Source organism: Sceloporus occidentalis, unplaced genomic scaffold (assembly GCF_023333645.1).
Source record: "Sceloporus occidentalis isolate IW3139 unplaced genomic scaffold, rSceOcc1.0.p SCAF_4, whole genome shotgun sequence".
Taxonomy (NCBI): Eukaryota; Metazoa; Chordata; class Lepidosauria; order Squamata; family Phrynosomatidae; genus Sceloporus; species Sceloporus occidentalis.
Genome location: NW_028316984.1, coordinates 71,313,801 through 71,333,641, shown reverse-complemented (window position 1 = coordinate 71,333,641; position 19,841 = coordinate 71,313,801). Strand labels below are relative to the sequence as shown.

Here is a 19,841-nt window from a genome sequence, read left to right as displayed (position 1 = left end):
GCAACAAAGGAGCATTAAAAAGCGGCTCCTTTTTGTGGCGCAGTTGCGCTGCTGCAAACCTACAAAGATGTCCTAATGGCGTCACAGCTGTGCAGTGCTGTTTGGACGCTGCACAGCTGCGACATCATAGCTGTGTACCCCATGTGGGTGGTGCTGCACAGCTGCGACGCACTGATCACGTGCTAGGGTTGCGGGGTATGTGCATGCGCTGCCTCGAGGCAACCCTAGCGCGCCATGGGCGCACCGCAAAGGGCCCGTTTGTACAGGGCCATAAAATCCATATACACATATTGTTCAAGTAATCTGCTGCTATATGTTTAAGGCTTGAAAGATTAATCCCAAGACTTTGAATTGCTTCTGGAAATGGTCTGGAGGACAGTGAAAAGCATTCAAATAATGTAACCATATAATGAGGTGGCAACAGCCAGTGAAGTGCAGCATTTTGTCTTTTGATGGACTAGTACTCTAGGATACCAGGATTCAAATCCCTACTCAGCCATGTAAAACCACTGGGTGACATCAGGCAAGTCTCTCTCTCTCAACAAACCTCCTCTGAATGAAAATTGTCAAGAAAACCCCTTCATAGGATCACTTTAGTATCATCATAAATTGGAAATGACTTGAAGGCACACAACAACAACAACCATAACCATCCATACCTTGTTAATCTTGCTGGAGCTGAAGAAGTTTCCAGTGTGTTTTTGAAGGAAGCTCCACATGACAATACTGTAATCGAAAAAGAGTTTACCAGAACATGGGTGGCTGTGGCTAAGGTCAGTTCAGTCAAATAATCAGGAGGTAGCTTTTGTCTAACTTATTTCCTTCCTTACCCACTAATGATGACAGGTCATTGGGGAAACAGGTCCTATTTGGAGTCATTATTTCAGGAAAGGGAGCACAGATTCAGCATTTCGCTCCACTGAGCCCTGTAAAACATTGCTTGTAAACATTTCCAAGGGGTCAGACCTGAACTCGGAGAGGAAGTTTGCTGCAGGCAGATAGATTGGTGGAAAGGAAAAGGGAGCCTGGTTAGATGTTGTCATCTGCAAAGGAACTTCCTGATTCTTACTATTTTTTTAAAGAAACTAAACACTTTTCCCCCCATTTAGAGCTCTTCCAAAATCTTCCATGTGAACCTCCTAGAGGAATTTAGCTTTTTTAACTATTTAGAATAATTTATAACTTAATTACAACTTTTTGAATCTAAGGATAATGCACAGAAAATATCAATTCATGTGTGGAAAATTCTTTTTTCTGTGCAGAAAATGTTGTAATTAGGGATTTATTTGCATAAAATTCACACATGGTTGACTTGCATAGCAAATAACATTTTCTGAATAAAAATTAACATTTATGCATTGAATCATGATTTTCCATATAGAAAATGCTGGTTTCTGCATATAAAAAACACTTGTGAATTTTGCCTGAATTATGAATAGCCGTTTTTTCAAGACTTTATAACCATGAGAAGATAATTGCTGAAATTACTGATCGCTACTTTAAAGAACAGATTTGGGAGATTTGCACATTGGCTTTAAAGTACTTTATCCCTGATGGCATAAAGGCGCATTTAATTTTCAAAATGGGTATTATCGCATTCACCCATGTGGGGGTGAATGCAGCCCATATACAGCCCAGATGCCAGCCGGCTTACCCTGAACCTTTTCAAAAGTGGTATACAACCTGGATGCCAAATGGGCTTATCCCGAGCCTTTTCAAAAATGGTATACAGCCCGGATGCCAGCTGGGCTTATCCTGCGCCTTTTCAAAAATGGGATTTTCCCATTTTTGAAAAGGTGCATGATAAGCCCAGCTGGCATCCGGGCTGTATATGGGTTGCATTCACCCTGGCATAGGTGAATGCGATAACACAAGTTTTGAAAATTAAATGCACCTTTTCCCTCTCGGGGATAACTTGCTTTAAAGCCAATGCACTAATCTCCTATGTGAAGAATTGCATCCCTAAACAGATCCATGTTGCTTTTTCTGTGAGAAGCTTTTGCAGGTTCATTCCGATGGGAATCTTCCTCAGTATTCTGAGGTCTAGGATATAGCAGTCTCTTAACTGCATAAGACAATTGCACAAGTGGATGACACTGTGCTGATGCAATAGAGACAGCAGAAAATTACCTCTTTGCTGTCTTTACCATTGCAGAGTGTGTTGTAATACTGTAAATATGCAAGTTATTTTAATTACAGAACTTTTTAGCAACATAAATCTGTGTCACATTAAAAATAAATTCCAGAATATTATTGTGCAATAAATAATTTCTGAGCAAACAAACAATCTCACATAAACATAAAATGAACACTAGCCTCCCCCTCCCAATTGTATGAAATACACCTCAGGTTTTAAATTGCTTTCAGGCACCCTGAGGCCACAATGCTAGTTTCTGCTGAAACAACATAAAGGAATGAAGAGGAAGGCAGATCAGCAGAAAGATTGCTAGGAAGAAGAAATGGATTTGGAGGGCTTGCACAAGGTGAATGTCAGAAAAGCATAGTGTCATACTAAAACTAATTCAGGAGACATGATCATGCACATACTAGTTGTTGCAGGACAGCAGCACTGTACAATTAACTGGGGATTTTCTTTCTTTCTGTTTAAATTCTCAGTTCTTTTATTTATAACTCTTCCAGTGCCAATCAGTGTTTAGTTTCAGGTGCACATGACAACTGATATCTTCTTATATTTGACACAAAATCAGAGAATGTGCCTGAATAGAACTTTTGCAAACCTCAGCTGCACTCGTACTGCAAAAATAGTCCAGTCTGACACCACTTTAACTGATATAGCTTAGTGCTATGAAATTCTGGGAAGTGTAGTTTTGTGAGACATTTAGGGCCTGAACAGACAGGGCAAATTAAAGCTGCTTTGAGTCACTTTGGAAATATGCTGCTTAAATGATATATGCATCTTAAGAGGTCAGAAGCTGTGCGAAAGCTGTGCTCCAGTCTTTAGGACTGGAGCGTGGCTTTGGTGCAGCTTCCGGCCTCTTAGGATGCATGCATCATTTAAACAGCATCCCTACAAAGTGACCCGAAACAGCTTCATTTTGGCCTGGGACCTGTCTGTTCTGGTCCTTTGTCTTCTCTGTTAGAGATCTCAGGTGCCACAACAAACAACAATACCCAAAATTCCATAGCATTGGGCCTTGGCAGTTAAAAGTGGTGCCAAACTGGATTATTTTTGCAGTGTGGGTACAGCCTTTCGTAAATGGGTTCGGGATAACAGATTAGTATTCTTTTAAACACAAGATTTAAAAAATGGCTTTTTATGAAGAAATTGCGAAGCCCAGCTAGCTGTTAGGGAAAAATTGGAAGAGAAGAAGTTGCAATGGAAAACATCCTATATTTGGCTCTGTTGTGGGATCATTGCTGAGCCTAGTCTGTGGAACAGAACTTTGAAGTCCCCTCTGACAATTATTGTCATTGGAGTCACAACTCTTTACTTAAACAAAAAATATTCCCCATGTTTTTGGCATTCATATAAATCAGGGGTTGGTATGGGGATTATTTTCTTAATCCAAGGGGTTTGTTGCCACCTGGGAAATCTCTCCAGGGCCATGTGAGAATGTGAATAATATTTGTTGCGCTATTCAAGGCACAGTCATGTTAGTCTGGAAAATCAGTATGCAAAGGGATCTAGTAGCACCTTTGAGAAAGAAAGAAGCTGGGTGCATGAGCTTTTGCGGACTTGAGCCTGCTTCCTCAAATGCTCGTGCTACCAGCTGCTTTCTTTCAGTTATTTTCAAAGGTGCTACAAGATCCCTTTGTGTATTTATTGCACTAGTAGTCAATGGACCAGAGCAGAAAACCCAGACCTCAAGCTAGCTGAGTCTCTTACACACCATTCACAAAGAACTACAAGATCCAGATTAAAGATGTTGACCAGATTTCCACAAAAGGCAATCCGCCATAAAATAGCAACATGAGTCAGAAAAATTCAGGACTTTCCTTGGTAAACAACGCTAGTTGGTTAATCAGGAGTGTGTGGACTTCGCCAGGATGGAAGACTGCTAAGCATGCATGTTCAGATTCAGTAAGCTTTGCATTTGGTTTAGGCTTATCACCACAGGGGACTGGCATGTCCTTTTTTCTTTTAACAGCATTTAATAACCAATAAAATCAATTTTCAACAACCTTATAGAATACAAATGTTTTTAAAAAGAAAATTAATAATTGCACACCATGGCAGAAAATGAAAGTTAGAGTTAAATGAACATGCTATGAGTAAGTTAAAAAAAACCAAGACAAATAAACCCAGAAATCATTAATCAGAGACTAGTGAGACATCCACATTGCAAAAATAATCCAGTTTGACACCACTTTAACTGCCATGGCTCAATGCTATGGAATTCTGTGAATGGTAGCTTGTTCAACAAGCCACCATTCCAGTTAAAGTGGTGCCAAACCAGATTATGTCTGCAGCCAGAAAAAGAAGGAAGGGGGGGGGGGGGAGAGAGAGGAAGGGGGATATATATTTCCAAATCTTTCTACAGATCTAAATGAGATTATAGAAGTGAATTTGCTTGTTTCTTAGGATCCTTTCACACTGTACACTTATAGCATTATGATTCCACTTTAACTGACCTGGATTGATTTTAGTTCTGGGATTTGTAGTTTTGTCACTCAAGCTCTTTGTCAGAGAGTTCTAAGTATCCCTCCCTAAACTGAGCATCCCAGGCTTCCACAGGATGAAGTCAAGACATTTAAAGAGGAATGTTGTAACTGTTCAGTATGAAAGGACCCCTGGTGTTTACAAATGAAATACAAGGATACCATGTTGTATTAAACTAACTAAAACAACACTTTGACTCCCTGGAATAGTCAATGGAACCCCCAAATGCAGCACAGGCTCTTCTGCTCTAAATAGTTGGGGTGTGTGTGTGTGTGTGTGTGTGTGTGAGAGAGAGAGAGAGAGAGAGAGAGAGAACAAAAGATCCTTGTTGTCTATAGCAGAGTAGAATAGCACCTCTGCTTTGCATTCTGAGCTTGTTGTTCACCCATACACACAAAAATCTCATTAGGTATTGTATTGCCAGGCTTTCTGGGAAAGGGGAACTCAGCATCGGACCAGAAACTTTCAGAAACCATGGTGAAATGGTTCTTGGCAGTATGATGAATGCTTTTGGGTCGTATTGACATTGTTTCCAAATTATTAACTAAAATTGTTGTTAATTTCCCTCCCCCCCCCCCCCCCCCGCCCGCATTTCTTTTCACAAGGCAGTCGATACTCATAATATCCTTGATTCTCAAATAAAGTTGTCCCTGGCAGTTTCCTTAAAGAGAAAGTGAGAAAGAAAGTAACACCCACAGACACCACACACACACACCACACTGAAAGATGTCATATCCTGAATGCTTCCCTTTCCCCTTTTTGTCTTTGAAACTTTTATAGAAACACATTGGCCACAGTAAACAAGACAGCTGGCCCAACTTGAACACTGGACAGTTTTGTAACATCTCCCAACCCTGGTATATTCAGTTTTGGTGGTGTTAATTCAAAGGATCTGAATTCATTACAATTCGAAGGAAAAGAAGACTCGTAAGCGCAGTGAGTACAGAAAATGCAACACTCTTTGAATCATAAGGAGGAAGTTTAAGAATCTGAATTTCCAGTACAAGACTCATAGTGTTGCCTGTAATGTGAACTCAAGGAGACAGTGAAAACTGAGGTTTTCTGCACCCCAAAATAGAAAATAATAAAAATGCACACAAACAAGCTATCACCACGTATGGAGATGGCCACAGCACAGGGGCAATCTCCATCATGAAACAATCTACTGTGAAAATATCTAGCATTCTCTATTAACATGGAAAGCAGATTGGGATCATTTTAATTAGATAGTCAGACTAAACCACAAATTAAGTACATCTTCTAGAATACATTGAAACAACTGAACAAAACATTATGAGGTCTCGGACTTTTCTGGTATAAATTTAATATGAATAGTATAATTCAGTTTCTGCATTTAAATGTTGATAGTAAGAAAACCCTCAATGTCTGTTGTAAATTGGCTTTCAGCCTTTTAATAACCATTTTATTTTGTAAAAACAGTCTATTAGCACTTGGTGTATATTTCCATCCCACTGCAGCAATCAAATTACTTATAGTGCTAGCAAACCAGCATTCTCAGATGTGTCTGGGACGTTTATGTTAGTTGTTCTTGGATTCCCCTGGAATCAGTATAAAAAGTTAATAATGACATTAAGGCTGTAACTGCATTGCAGAAATATTCCAGTTTGACACCACTTTAATTGCCATGGCCTCAGTGCTGGGAACTGTAGTTTTGTGGGGGCATTTAGCCTTCTCTGTCAGAGAGCTCTGATGCTACAACAAATTGCAGTTCCCAGAATTTCATAGCATTGAGCCATGGCAGTTAAAATAGTATCAAATTGGATTATTTCTGCAGTGTGGATGCAGCATAGGTTTCATTGATTTCAAGAACAGGGGTGGTTCATTATATTATCAGACCACCAAAACATTATATAGAAGTCAAGCCCTTTGGGACTCTTTGTCAGGCAGGAAGCAGAAAACTGCAAAAATCATCCCCTTGAAAATGATTTCAAGAGGAATAAAAACAAAGGTTGCAGTCCTATACAAGATTACTTGTGGAATTCAATGGAAACTATTTCTATCTAGTTACACGTTTGTGCCATTAATCTTTGGATGTAGTGATGTAATAAACTGGAAGCAATCCTCAGACTGCAGTTCTATACACATTTTTATGAGCGTAAATTCTGTCAAATGCAACCAGACGTACCTCAATGCAAGCAAACACAGCATTGCTGTGCCATATATAGTTACTTGATTAAGTCCCACTTTTTCTGAAACGAATGGGGCTTTAAAGTAAACACCAGTGATGAAGCAGAATTTCATCTTATTGCTCAGGAAGGAATTGTGGCAGCTGGTTAGCATGCTGTTCAGAAAATGAATTGTACTAGTGGGGTGTGAAAAAAGAAGAATCTGAACAATATACATCCAGAGTAAATCTATGCAGGAAACACACCATTCTTCTTGTGGAGACGGTTATCTCCTGACAGCTACTAAAGATTTCTAATGAAAACCTCACACTCTGTAAAGTGCTCTGACAGGTACTTCTTACCCAATATCTTCTGTGGAACTGACGAGCAGAAAAATTAGCAGATTTTTTTTAAAGGATTTAAAAAAAATCTGTGGTTTTTAAAAAATAGAAAACATATATCTTCCTATTTCAAGTGATCCCATTATAATTAGGATTTTTTTAAAAAAAAAAGTTGTATTTTTTCATTTCAATTTTTTTAAAAATTGGTTTTTTAAAAGTGATGTTTGTCTCAAGTCATCTCTGAAAAGCACTGGACTGCATTGGCTTTTTTGAATTCTGTATCACACGATTAACTGTTGAGATACTTTTCACATGCACTTCTTTCATGCTAAGTGTCACCCATCCTATATTTCTGCATTTATTTTTTTCCTGCTTAAATGTAGCACCTTACACTTAGAACCATAGAATCATAGAGTTGCAAGGGACCACAAAGGTCATCTAGTTCAACCCCCTGCCATGCAGGAAGACACAATCAAAGCATTCCCGAGTCCTGAGAGATGGGTATCCAGCCTCTGTTTATAACCTCCAAAGAAGAAGGCTCCAATACACTCAGGGATCTATCACATGGAGGAGGCAAGCATCATTAAAACGTGATAAAATCATGCTAATAGCGCAACTGGGGGGACGATTATCACACCCCTATGTGCTTCTCCTGTTCGTGTCCCATGCATTATTCGGTAATAACTGGAGTTTCATGCTATTAGCATTATTTAATCATGTTTTAATGATGCTTGCCTCCACGTGAAAAAGTCCTCAGAGGCAGTGTATTCATTCCACTGTTGAATAGCTTTTACCATCAGGATGTTCTTCCTAATGTTTGGGTGGAATCTCTTTTTCTGTAATTTGATCCTTGTTAAAATTCATTTTGTTAATTTTGGCACAACTCTTCAATCTGTCAAGGCCAGAATTTTATTTATTTATTTATTTATTTATTTATTTATTTATTTATTTCGATTACTAGCTAGTGGGAGCTGGGAGTTGTACTCCAAAAATAACTTTCCTAAGGTCTGATTCAAAGAATGTAAGATAATAGATTCTCCCATTTTCAGGACAAATGTGGTATCAAGGCATGAGGATAAGTACCTTAGAAGCTGTGCAGACCACCCCTAACGGGTGGCCTGCAGCTGCCTCCAGCTGCACCGGATCATGGCCACAGCAACAGCATACTGCGGCCCTGATCTGGCCTTTCCATGGCACAAAAAAAGAGTTGCAAAAAATGGAAAGGGCATGATAGCCATGGTGCCACGGCTTTAAGGCACTCCTTGAGCACTGCGTTATGTGGACACAGTGCCAGAGGAGTGCCACAATGTTGCGCATCCTGTGGAGCAGTGTGCAGTATCACACCGCCCTGGGGGCAGAATCAGAGTATGCATCATGTGGATGCCACACCACAACTCTGCCACAGGCTGGCCTTAATGGCCGGTGTGCACAGCCCCTTAGTTTGATTACATGTTTCTTATTTATCTATTCATTTTGAATTTATTTATTCATTCATTTTTAATAATTAATATAAAGATATCTAAAAATACTAGAGTTATGAATGTAATATGAGATTATGAGAAGGGCTGCATATAATTCTTCTGCTTGATTGTGGCTGGATGCAAACTGTGGAAGTAAGCTCTTATTCTGTTTTCCAATGTTTTACAACTATTTAGAGAACCAGCAGGATGAAGCAGTATTATGTACTGCGGAATCATGCATAAGCAGAGGGAGGAGTGCTGAGGGGAAAATAATCATGGCTTGAGGAATTATCAGCTTTGTGAGGGGATTATACTGCTGTCTAAGACAAGGGTCATGAATTTTTGGTCCTCCAGATGTTTTGAATTACAACTTCCACAATCCCTTACCATTGGCATACCCTCCAATTGTCTGGATTTGACAGTGAGAGCCCCATTTAATACTAGCTATTTAGTATCTTGTGGAAACTAGCCATTCTTAGGATAAACTAATGTAGATTTAAATCCTTGTATAGATTTAGGATTGCATACCCTCCAAGAGTCCTAGTTTGGCAAGGACGATCCCAGTTAATCCTCTACTGTCTCACTTTCTCAGCTGCTATTAAGATGTCTCAATCTCTCTCCTCCTTCTTCCACTTTCAGTTTATTTTAGCTGCTGCAAACTTAGAGCTCTGCTCTAAGAACTGTTAAATAGCTGATGAGGAGATCATGCAGATACATACAGACACACACCATGTATGTATAAGTGCAACAGATCTAAGTAAGGGATGAGCTGATGTGGTTTAACACCCCTCCATTCCAAATAAATAATTAAATAAAATGTTCAGCCTGTGAGCATGGTACAGTCTATAGGCCTTTTTTGCTCAATGGAAACAAAAACTTTTCCCAAACCCAATGTCATTGGCCTCAGAGCAAACCTAAGGGCATGCCTGGCATTGTGTATAAAAGGACAGAAATGAGGGAAAGGGTGGAGTGAGTTTGCTTTTCGATAGCACAATAAAAAATAAGCAACGTTTGTGCTCAGGCAAACATTTATGACAAAATGTTTTTAATTTTCTGATACCCTTTAGGAAAAAACATGCCAACCAGTTTCACTCATGGATTTTTAATTTAAAAAACAAAGCGAAACAGCAATGTTCTGTTGCAATGATGTCCTATGCTTTTCAAAGAAAACAAAGGTTGACTTCCCCACCAACTGTCAATGAAATACTAATATGTTGCAAGAGTTCGTTGCATATGTGTGTGTGTGTGCATGGGTGTGTGTGATAGAAAGCACTCCATAAACAAGGTTAGCTCTCAAGTTTATGGTGTGTGCTTCCAGACAAACCTTTTAACTTGAAATTACTCTGCTCTTGTTTGCAAAATAGGGCTCTTCCAGATTGGTTTACAGACCTCTCACAATATTCACCCTTGAATTTTGTCAGTTGTTGTCACTTCCACATTAGCTTGTTTATTCTTCTTGAGAGCTGTTTACAGTGATTTATAGCAGGGGTCGGCAACCCCCGGCCCGTGGGCCAGATCTGGCCCTGCGAGGCCTTGGGACCGGCCCCAGCCCAGTCCTGCTGCCAATTGCCGCCGGCGCGGGGCCAAAGGCCGCTCGCGCAAGAGGCCAAAGGCCCCGCACCGGCGGAAATCAGCGGCAGGACCGGGCCTCTCACACGAGAGGCCAAAGGCCCCATGCTCTCGCGCGAGGGGTCAAAGGCTGCTCGCGTGAGGGCGCAGGGCCTTTGGCCTCTCGCGCGAGCGTCTCTCCGTCAGCGGACAGGCAGGGCCAAGGAGCCCCGCTTCAGCGAGGTTCCTTCACCCTGCCTGTTCCCCTCTGGGCAGGGAAGGAAGGGGGCAGGGGTCGTCCTCCTCCTTCCCATCCTTCCCTACCCGTGGCTGCCAGACAGCCGTGAGGAGGGAAGGAAGGGGGTGGAGAAGAGAAAGAGGAGGAGGAGGAGGAGGGAGGGAGGGAGGAAGGAAGGAAGGAAGGAGGAGGAGGAGGAGGAGGAGGGAGGAAGGAAGTACGGAGGAGGAGGAGGAGGAGGGAGGAAGGAGGAGGAGGAAGGAGGAGGAGGAGGGAGGAAGGAAGGAGCAGGAGGGGGAGGAGGAGGAAGAAGAAAAAGAGTAGCAGGAGGAGGAGGAGGATTTCCCTTCCATTTGTACAGGTCTGCTCTGTTTTAACAATGATAATGGTGATGATGATGATGATGATGATGATGATGATGATGATATCAGTCAGGTTCTGAGACATGCACTCACTCTTTCTGAAGGTGAGACAGTGTGACTTTCCAAAGTGCATTTCTGTGTATTTTCGGTGCTTTTAATGCTAAAAGGTCTGCTTTAACAATGATAGTGATGATGATGATGATGATGATGATGATGATGATGATGGTGATATTGATATCAGCCAGCTTCTGAGGCCCAAATGTCCTCCATTTTGATCATGCCTAAGAAACATGCATTTATATTAACATTTTTTAAAAATCATCAAATTTTTTCGCATGTCCTCCATTTTAAAAAACGTGTCCTACATTTGAAAATGTTGTCCTATATTTATTTGTTTGTTTGTTTGTTTGTTTGTTTGTTTATTGGCTTGGGCCCCCTAGTTGTCTGAGGGACAGCAACCTGGCCCCCGGCTCAAAAAGGTTTTTTTAAGAGTTAGTGCTATAATGCAAAAATGCCATTGCATTGCTACTTTGCAACTTTACAAAAATTTAAAGGAGACAAAAGAGTAGCAGGGGACAATGTTGTTATTGTTCTGATATGTCACGCGACGAAAATGAAACCCATTTGTGGTGGTAATAAAATGTTGTAGGTGTTTTGGTTAGGAAATTACTAGAAAATGATCTGGGATAACAGAAATGTTGTTTGGATATTAAAAACCCCCAAAGAGAATTACAACAGCAAATAATGTAACGTCCAGAGAACAGCTGCATCTGGACTTGTTAATGGCCAGGACTTGCTTAAGGTAAGGTAGCTATTTAATATCTCATGGAAACCAGCCATTCTTAGGACAAGCTAATATATAGTTTTAAATCCTTGTGTAGTTTTAGGACAGCATACCCTTTAACACTTTGGTTTGGAGTTGAAGACTTTCATGGCCAGCATCCATGATTTTTGTGGTTTTTTTCAGGCAATGTGGCCATATTCTAAAAGAGCTTGTTTCTGGCATTTTGCCAGCATCTGTGGCTGGTGAAGATGCCAGCCACAGATGCTGGCAAAACATCAGAAACAAGCTCTTCTAGAACATGGCCACATAGACCAAAAAACCCACAAAAACCAACTTTGGTTTGGCCACATGTGTCCTGGTTGTCATCTCTGAAATACTGGCAAAGGATTGAGGTTTTTTTTTCTCTTCTGCTTCTAATTTGCACAGTTTGGTTCACAAATGTCTGTTCTAAAAGACTAGCTTTTCCATTAAACCTTTTCTCTGAAATGTATATAGGAAACTGCAATTATTTTTGTTAGTAAGCAGTAGGCTAGGAATTCTACCTACGGAGAGAGGGAGAACTCAGCTCTGTGGGCGGTCGGAAGGGGAAAGGCAGGCAATGGTTAAAGTATTATAGCAGAAGAGTAAAATTTTCCTTGTGCTCAGCAGCTGTATTAGAGGAAGCATGCTTAATCAATCAGCAGGACAAAATTAAGCTCTGAAATCAAGAGTCTAGATAGAAGGGAAATGGTTGTAATTTCCTTGGGAATGTTTAAGAGACCTTGAAAATGTCTAAAGGACACAGGAAAAAATGATTCCCAAGCTGTATCAGAGCCTGTAAGCATGATCAGAATATACCGTATTTATCGTTTACACCCAAATTGATTACAAAATGATTACCCAGGACTGCATGTCCTGTTACTGTTCCATTTATTCCAGTATTGTGATCCTCTTTCTGGAATTCCAGAAGGTACAGGTATTCTTCCTTACCAGCCCAAGTTGCTCACAGGTCAATTTGGGGGAAATTACATGATACGTAGTAGAGCCAGTGTGGTATTGTGGTTTGAGTGTTGGACTAGGATGCTGGGAGATCAGGGCCAAGTCCCCTCTTGCACATGGAAACCCACTGGGTGACCCTAGGCAAGTCACAGTTTCTCTGCCTGAGAGGAAGTCAAGGGCAAACCACCTCTAAACAAATTCTGCCAAGAAAATCCTGTGACAGGTCACCATAAGTCAGAAATGACTTGAAGGCACACAGCAACAACAACAACTAGTTATGGGCTACCAAAACAAACACACATAATGTTTCTGCTAAGAACTGCATTCCTGGTCCTTCCAGATGTTTTGGATTACAGCTAGTCTCCCCCCCCCCCCCCCCCAGTCTCTAGCTCTTATGCTGAGTAAGACTGGTGCTAGTTCCCATGCAGAATAGACCTACACAACCAGAAGAATTTACACAAATGTTGATCTATCATGTTCCTATGGATTCAGTGGATCAGCCCGGGGGCTAACAATTGGATTTATGACACTACAGTTTTGGTTACAAATATATAATATATAGAGGTGGAAAAGCTGTAGGGAAAAGCAACAAAATTAGTGACTGACTGGAGCAATTCTGATGCGAGGAAAGAATATCATTTTGCAGTCGGGGGGGGGGGGGGTTGAGGCTAGATATTCATAACATTGGGGGGGGGGGGAAGAAGGAGAAAGTTGATTTCCCTCTCCTCATACCTGACCCTAGGATCCTCCAGTAAGCTGAATGGTAGGAGTTTCATATGGTGTGTGTGAAAACACTTTATTTCTTACATACTCTGGACTCTTGCTGCTACAAAAATGTCCTGATGTTTGCCTACCCAGATAGCTTTCAAAGAGATCAGACAAATTTATAGAGAATAAAGCCATCAATGGCTGTTATCCGGATGGCTATATGTTACTTCTAGTTTTAAAGTATCAGTTTTGGCAGAAGACAAGCAGGAGGATTCTCTAGCACTTCTGTCCTGCCTGTAGGCTGCCCACAGGGCTAGATTATTAATGGTTTAACTGCTGCAATGGGTCCTGGCCCTTCACCAGCTAGGATCCCAGTGCTAAAAGGGAAAAGGTGTCACTTGCTTCATCTTCTTCCTCAGTTGCTTCCTGCATCTCCCAACACTTGTTACCACTCATACTGTAGACACAATATCTGTTACTTGAGCAATGGAATAAAAAAAAATGCATGGGATCAGGCTGTTGGTTTTGCAGAAATTGTAAGACTGAAAGGGTGTTCACAGGTCAGGAACTGACATGGATATGGCCACTAGGTGGAGCTGTGGTGCAGGTTATTTACAGCTCTAGTGGCAGTTAAATGTGTCAGCATTCAAACAGTGCATCATTGGAATGTTGATACAACTATCAACTGTCAGTTCTCAGCTGTGACTGAGAGTGAGATAGTTGGTGCCTCAGAGTGGGTTGTTACTGGTGTCAGTTATGACAGTTGTTGTTATGTAACTACCTATCTGTTTAGTTGTTATGGTTGTTTAGTCGGCAAAGTAACTTATTTATTAAAGCCCTTGTGAAGAGTGAAAGCCTTGTTAGTGTCGTTATCAGTTGCAGACATCTTCTCAGATTCCTTCTCCTTGGCGTCCTGTCGACGTGGTTCAACTCTGCAGGTGGTTGTGGTGGACACAGCGCGTCTTTCTACGTCCCCAACAAGGGTTATGGGCCCAGTAGCCGTGTGGACAACACTAAAGAAGCTGTGGGAGATCTAGTTCTGCAGTTGGCAAGCTGTGTTTGGATTACTAGAGGGCTGAAGAGAAAAAGTCCTGGAGAGGAGTGAGTTAAGTGTGTCTACTCACAGACTCTGCTCTTATCAGTTTGTTTTTGGAAGCTTAATTGTATCTGGAGTTAACTGGCAGTCTGCCCGGACTGTTATCAGTCTGTTTGGTGTGTTTGTTTGCGTCTGTTTAAGTCGCCGACTCAGCGCAACATGGAAACGGCCATCAGATTTGAAAAATTAAATGACAAAAATTATTCTTCCTGGAAAGTCTAAACCATCTAAAGCCTGCTGTGACGAGTTTAACAACTTCTTCGCGGATAAAATCTCTCGGATAAGGGTTGATCTCGACTCCATTATTAGTTCAGAATCTAGAGTAGAGGTATCCAGAGCTTCCGTGGACTTGGTTAAACTGGATCACTTTGAGTCTGTCTGTACTGAGGATGTGGACAAGATTCTTCGAAGTGTTAGGAAGATGACTTGCTCTCTCGATCCCTGTCCTTCATGGCTGACAGCTCAAGGGGGAACAGTTGTGACTAATATGTTGCACCGTATTATCAATACATCCTTCAGGGATGGGCAGTTTCCATCAACTTTGAAGACGGCCATTGTTAAACCTTTGTTGAAAAAGCCCTCCCTTGACCCCCTAATTCGGAACAATTATCGGCCTGTCTCGCTGCTGCCATTTTTAGGGAAGGTGATCGAGAGGGCAGTTGCCTTTCAGCTTCAAGGGATCTTGGATGAGACGGATTATCTGGACCCATTTCAAACTGGCTTCCGGGCGGGCTATGGAGTTGAGACTGCTATGGTCGCCTTAGTTGATGATCTCCATCTGGGTATGGACAGTGGGAGCGTGTCCCTGTTAGTGCTCTTGGACATCTCAGCGGCCTTCGATACCATCGACCATGGTATCCTTCTGGATCGCCTGAGGGAGTTGGGTATCGGAGGCTCTGCTTTGCAGTGGTTCCGTTCCTACCTCTCGGGCAGATTCCAGATGGTGCAGCTGGGGGACTGTCGCTCCGATAAGAGGGCCCTTACATCTGGGGTCCCTCAGGGAGTGATTTTGTCCCCTATGCTATTTAACATTTACATGAAGCCGCTGGGAGAGATCATCCGGAGACACGGGGCGTGGTGTTATCAGTACGCTGATGACACCCAAATAGTTTTCTCTGTGTCTCCGACTGATGCAGTAACTAGGGATGGCATCTCTCCTCTTAATGCTTGCTTGGAGTCGGTAATGGGCTGGATGAGGGAAAACAGACTCAGCCTGAATCCAGAGAAAACGGAAGTACTGATGATTGGCTCTCCTGGCCCGGATAAGGAAATTTTTCCACCTGTCCTGGATGGGGTCACACTCCCTGTGAAGGACTCTGTTCACAGTTTGGGGGTGCTTCTGGACTCGTCGCTTCACCTTACTGCTCAAGTGGATGCGACGGTCAGGAGCACCTGTTATCAGCTTCGGCTGATACACCAACTGCGACCCTTCCTTGGCTGGGGGGATCTTGAAACCGTTGTACATGCTCTGGTAACCTCTCAATTAGATTTCTGTAATGCGCTTTACATGGGGCAACCCCTGTACCAAACCCGGAAGCTTCAATTAGTGCAGAATATGGCTGCTCGGCTGGTTACTGGATGTTCCAGGGCCAGCCATATAACACCAGTCCTAAAAGATCTCCATTGGCTGCCTATTCGCTTCCGGGCCAAATACAAGGTGTTGGTTATCACCTATAAAGCCCTAAATGGCTTGGGCCCAGGGTACTTGGAGGACCGTCTCTCCCCATACAATCCGCCCTGCACTCTCAGGTCGGGTGAAAGACATCTTTTAAGAGTTCCAGACGCTCGATATGTATCAGCTCAGAGGGCTTTCTCTATTTCAGCCCCTCAGCTCTGGAACTCCCTCCCCAGTGAGCTCCGTACTTCCACCTCCCTCGATGCTTTCAAGACGAACTTGAAGACTTTTTTGTTCCACCAGGCTTTCCCGCCGTGAGCCTTGTGGTCATTCTCTTCCCCTTGGCAGTGTTTTTGTGTATTCCATTCTACACAGCCACTTGTATAGGGTGTTGTTGGTTTTTACTGTTTTTAACTGTTATCTTTGTATTATTGTCATGCTGATGTTTTAATTGTCTTACTCTTTGATGTACACCACTGTGATCGCTGGAATAGCGGTATAGAAATAAAATTTTATTATTATTATTATTATTAAGTCTACATGAAGGCTTTACTGGTAAAGCAGGACTTATGGGACTATGTAAAGAAACAGCCAGATCCTACTAATGAAGACGAGTTAGCTGGTGACGAAAAGGCTACAGCAGCAATTGTTTTAGCTGTAGAGCCAAGCCAACTGAACCACATCAGAAATAAGAGTCAGCGTTTGATGTGTGGAAAGCACTGGAAAGTGTTAATCAGCCAGCTGGAGCCTTGTCTAAAATGCTTTGTAGCAGAAAGCTATACTGCTGCAAGCAACAGGAAGGTGAGTCTGTGCTTGTGCATTTAAAGAAAACGCAGGACAACTTTGCAGAGTGCAGTGAGCGTGGCATCCTAATAGAAGAATCCCAGAAAGCCTACATACTTCTGAGTAGTCTAAACAACGATTGGGAATTTCTAATGTATAACCTTCAGGGAGTAGCTGAAGCTGATTTGAATGTGGACCTTGTTGCATCAAGGATCCTGGAGGAAGTACAGAGGAGAGACTCTGAGGAGAGCTTCAAGGGAGCGACCAGCTGGAGACGACAACCAACCAACCAACCTACGTCCTTGCCCAAGGAGGGGAGTGCTGCTGTCTGCAGGACACAGAGATGTTATTCCTGTGGAGAGACCGGGCATCTGAGAAAGAGCTGTCCGAAGGTCTCTGCGGCAAAGAAAGGACAGACTTCATATAAGAAGCCGCCTCAGGATGGGAGTGGGCTTGCTACTTCTGTGGAGGGAGTTGTGAGTGGGAAAAAGGACCAATCTGTCTGGATTTTGGACAGTGGGTGTTCTCACCACATGACCCCTAAAAGGGATGAACTACAGAGCCTAAGGCCAGCACCAGTGGACACTGTTGTGTTTGCAAATGGTGACTCTGGCAATGTGGAAATACACGGGTCTGTGTTAATCCCAGGTTTGAAAAAGGGGGTTCATAATGTACTGTGTGCACCAAAGTTGCTAAATAGCCTTGTAAGTGTAGCTTCTCATACCTCTGATGGGTATGAGATCCTTTTCAAAGGGAATGAAGGGATTGTATCCAAAGAGGGGGAAGTGTGTGGTAAAGCTGTAAAGAAAAACCGTATTTACCACATGGTGGCACAGGAACAGTGTGGGAATGTAACAAATAAGCCACTGCATGATGGTTGTGCACATTACTTCCATCGAGTTATGGGACACATAAGTTTCAAAGGTTTGAGAAACTTGGAAAAGATATATCCAGAGTTCAGGGTAGAGAACTGTAATAGTTACCTTGACTGTGCTGTGTGTAAGAAGGTAAAAGTCAAGGCTTACCCTGTGGCAAAGGTGAGCAAATGCATAACCCAAAGGCCTTTTCAGGTGGTACACGCAGACTTGTCAAGGCCACATCAAATAAAGAGTGTAGGGGATAACAAGTTTACTTTACTGATTGTGGACAGACATACCCGGTTTTTTACATTGCAATGCTCAAAACCAAAATTGAGGCTGCTGATATGATCAAGAAGTGGGTGAATTCCATTGAGAGGGAGTATCCCTACAAAGTGGGCACTTTTGTGATGGATAGAGGTGGGGAATTTCTCTGTAACAAATTACAGCAATGGTTTGGGCGGAAGGGAATCCAGCATAAGACCATGAATCCTGGTTGTCCTGCAGAAGATGGTTTGTTGGAAGTTGCATGAACTCATAAAATAGTCTGATCACCATATAATCAACCACAAACATGTTCTTCTCAGGTCCCGATGGTGTAGAGCAATGGTGGGCAACTTGTGGCTCTCCAGATGTTGTTGGATTGCAATTCCCATTATCCCTATCCCTATCCAGACGCAAAGTCCAATGGGAACTGTTGCCACATTATGATCTTTAAGCTTAAAGACTTATCATCAAATACAAAAATCAAAATCATCCAGACCATAGTATTTCTGATTTCTATGTATGGTTGTGAAAGCTGGACAGTAAAGAAAATTGACAGAATTTTCAGAATTGACAGAAAGAAAATTGACAGAAAGAACAGAATAAATCCATGTGAAATGTGGCACAGTGAGATAGCCAAAAGGACAAATGAATGGATCTTAGAAAAAAATCAAGGCTAAAATCTCACTAGATGCCAAGATAACTAAACTGAGGTGGTCAGAGTTTGGACATATGAGATGATGTGATTCATTGGAAAAGACAATGATGCTTGGTAGAGTGGAAGGCTGTAGGAAAAGAGGAGGACCATGTTACATGTAGATTGATTCAGTTAAAGAAGTCATGCCCCTGTGTTTGCAATGACCTGGGCTCTTCGAGGTCTCATTCATAGGGTCACCATAGGTTGAAATCAGTCTGACAGCAAATAACAAAACAACTCCAGCAGCAAAAGTCCATTGGTCAGTCCTGTGGATACGTCTGCTTGAGTCTTGGGTTCACCTAATCTTCCCCACTTCTTTCAGATGACGGGATTTAAAACATTTACTTTCACTTTTTCAAAACTCTGTTTTGAAAACAATACTAAATCTTAAACCAAGGGCCCTTTCAGACTACACAGATCTAGCAATTTGAATCCACTCTAAATGCCATGGCAACTTCCCATGTGATCCTGGCAGATCAAGGAGGGGCATTTAAAACTATCAGCTGGAGAGCTCCTCTGGTGCCTCTGACCAGACAACAAACCCAAGGATTCTATGGAATGACACCATGACACTTAAAATATAATTATCTTTGCAGTTTGAAATGAGTTTGAACCAACTGAAGTAAGTCAGGAAAAAGAGGGAAAGTGTGAGTTGGAGAGAGAAACTGGGACATTTTAAAAGCAGATTAAAAAAAAGAAGAAGACAAAGAATAAATTGGGACAGCTCCTGCCAAATCAGGACAGCTGGAGGATATGTAAAAACAAGCCTTGATTCCTAACCTATCTAGTTTTCTGTATGGTATTTTACTTTTGGGCATAACTGACCTTTTCATTCATTTTTTAACAGAAAATAAATGCTGCTTTCCTTGTCAGAAAATGTTAGCACATTAAAATGACATATAAGGACAGAGAATGGAAGGCAAAACTAAATAAAAAATGAGTTGATGACTCCCCCCCCCCTTCCCAAGCTTGGATTATATATGTATTTAATTACTTATCCACACCACTTGGACCTGAAAATAGTGCAAAAGACCACATAATTACTCTGATATGTTAGCGCCTTGACTGTGTCCAGTCTTTTACATCTTTGTTTCCATAGCATCAAATGATGGCTGGATGTTGCATCTCCTAATATTCCTCACTATTGGCTATGCTAGCTAACTTACTGATGGCCATACTTTTCAATCCTTGTTTAGTAGGGTAGCCTGGCAAACAAGGATAATCATTGTACAGGACAGTGTTAGACCATCATTACAGTCAGCCCTACATTTGCGGCTTAATGTGTTCTCTCTAGAAATCTCTAGGTCCTCCAGTTCATCTCTGCTGGAAATTGACCATAGAATTGTGCTGGAGGACTTTGAGG

At 42.0% G+C, this 19,841-nt stretch overlaps 2 protein-coding genes across 3 annotated transcripts in view; one reads left to right on the top strand and one right to left on the bottom strand.

Annotated features, from left to right (window-relative positions):
• Positions 1-19,841, bottom strand: part of LOC149313983 (leucine-zipper-like transcriptional regulator 1) — an 80,473-nt gene that overhangs the window by 45,471 nt on the left and 15,161 nt on the right. The window lies entirely within an intron of this gene.
• Positions 5,495-19,841, top strand: part of RALB (RAS like proto-oncogene B) — a 54,085-nt gene continuing 39,738 nt past the window's right edge. Inside the window, exon 1 of the mRNA XM_089520309.1 lies at positions 5,495-5,557. The gene's annotated coding sequence lies outside the window, so the exon portion shown is untranslated. The remainder of the gene's footprint in view (positions 5,558-19,841) is intronic.